Consider the following 2722-nt stretch of genomic DNA (forward strand, 5'->3'; position numbering starts at 1 on the left):
GTAGATGAAAAAGTATTCTGAAATACAATAGTTGTCAAAAGTAATAGGTAAATTTGATTGTTTATAAATTAAATGTCAGTAAAACTGGTATTAAAAAAATAAGAGAAACTCACAGAATTTAGACATTTAAGATGCTGATAGACAATGACTGCAATGGGGTGTGGGGGGTGACTTGATAATAAGGGTGAATGTTGTAATCACAATGTTGCTTATATGAAACCTTCATAAGATTGTATATCAATGATACCTTAATAAAAATAAATAAATGAATAAAAATATTTAAGATGCTACTTCAGTTCAAACGTGCAAACTCACACCTAAGATTAGAAACACATCAGTGTCTGCACAAATTGCAGAGAGGCCGCAGCCCGGAGTCCAGCCCTGACATTCCGCTGATATGCTATAAGGTACTTGAGCCAGAAATACCAACCAAAAATTGCAAACCTGTCTGTTTGGGCAATTTACCCAAGGTAACGTGCTTTGGTGAGAGATGTCTTTCTGAAATGTTTGCTCTGGGGCACAGATTTCAAACCCATCTTGGACCTTTGTTCTAGGAAGTCAGCATCTGGGTTTCCCTATTATCATCCCCCACCTTGCCACATTCATTGAGAGTGTAGCCCCTGGTGTCCGGGTGGGGGATAATGTTCTATGCACAAGTTCTCTAGTCTTGGAGGTGGAAAGGTCCTGGGGTATTTCTGCTGGCAGTGGCCCTGGATGTCCATTGTTTCATGTCTCAGTCATCACCCGCGGACATTTTTTTTTTTTTTACAATGCCATGTAAATCACTCCACAGAACTGTCATCCTCCACCCCAGTCACCCAAACAGAATTGCAAGCGAAATGCTGGTTTTTGCTCTGAGCTCCATCATTACCTTATCTAACTTTCAGAAGGAATGTCTGGCATGTCACCCTGGCTTTCAAACTCACTTCTAAAAACTGAAGCACTGGCTGTTAAATGCCAGCAACAGACAGGGCTGTTGGTCTCATTCCCTGGCCTTAATCTCCCCAGATAGTTCTGATTATGTCAGCATTTGCATAAAAAAATTTTAATGTAAAGTAACAGCAATCAGGGGCAAAAACAACAACGTCCCTTTGTTCTTAATTGATAAAGGAAAATGTCCATACATGGAAATGATTCAGTGTTTCCTGGATGACTGGGTGAATTCTCTGAGGTTGGCAGGATTCCAGAAAACAACACTCTCTGAAGCAAGCACCCTGGCAGAAGTGGCAAGCTTCCATTTTATGCAGAAATGTATATCGTTTTCCCACAGCTAGTTTTCAGGGAGCAGTAGAGGCCAGGCCAGAGCTCAAGGCATGCCTTTTATTTTTCAAGGGAAGATGATCCTTTTGCTGTGTGGGCTGGCTGTACACCCAGGCCAGGGGTGTACCTACACACAAAGAACAGCCCCCTTTGCATCTTTTTTGGTGTAGTTATTATAGACAGAAAAGCTCCAATCAAGTATTTGTTTATCAACACAACAAACGGGAGGAGCAGAGAGAAGAGGGACGCATGCTCAGAAAAAGATGACAGACACATAGGAAAACGAGACAGTGAAAGAGTTGTGGGCCAAGGGCTGCAGCCATGACAAGAGAAGCTGGAAGTGAGGGGTGTCCACCCCTAGATCAGAGATCCTCACCCTTGTCTTTCCCAGGGAAGAAATGAATCCAGGAAACAATGGGCTTCTTAGTTTCAATCTGGAACTCTTTCACCTTTAGTGATTTAAATTTATAAAGTCTGAAAAACTCTTCAGCACCTAGAGTCTAATTGTTCACTTTATATAGGAAACTTTGGATGCATTTTTAACATGTAATAATAATTTTGGCCATTACACTACCGACGGTGAAGCTTTCCTAAATATTTTGCATATGGCCGGCCAGGTGCAGGGAGACTTGCAGGAGGTTCTGGAGTTCATTCCTCACCACTGACCGCCCTTTGAAGAGGGTGCTATTATTATCTTCATTTTGATGTGACCCAGGATCCCTTGAAACTCCATGCCAATACCTCTCTGGAGGTATTTCACTTAGCACAATGCTTTGCAGTTCATCGATGTTGTACATATGTCAGTAGTTCATTCCTTTTTATTGCTAAATAGTATCAAGTTGATTTTTGTCTGAATTTGGAAATAAATGAGATTTATTTGGGTCAGATAGAAAACCAAGGGGATTTTTGTGGCCTTTTTGGAAAGCATGTGTTAGTTGAAGTTAATCATAAGAATACCTTCAAACCCATTTCACCTGTATGTTTTCTCTGAATCATGAGATTTTGAAATAAATTATAAAGCTTTCAAATTATTAAAAATGAAGTACTAAATAAAAAAATCTTGAAGCAGTAGGCAGACAAACCTGAATGTGAAGGAAATTTCCAGATATGTAGCAAAAATAAATTAACTAACTAAAAAATTAACAACTTCCAAGTAAATGTCGGCAATCTGGACATGAACCTGGATTAGACCAAGAGTTCCACAGAAGTTTAAAATTATGATTGAATAGTCAATTAGTAGAAGGGATAAAGCAAAAAACAAAAAAAAAAACCCATCCCATCTTTTTCATGTGGTATTTGTAGCTGTAAAAAGGAAAAATGGATGGTTCTTAGTGATAGTAATAATAGCAACAATAATTTTTATTGTTATAGTTTACTTGTAGAGTGTGTATTATATGACTGGTGCTGCCCTGAGCACTATGTAGGTCATTAACTAACAATTTTCCCAGCAACCTTACCAGGT

Source organism: Manis pentadactyla, chromosome 9, assembly GCF_030020395.1.
Source record: "Manis pentadactyla isolate mManPen7 chromosome 9, mManPen7.hap1, whole genome shotgun sequence".
Taxonomy (NCBI): domain Eukaryota; kingdom Metazoa; phylum Chordata; class Mammalia; order Pholidota; family Manidae; genus Manis; species Manis pentadactyla.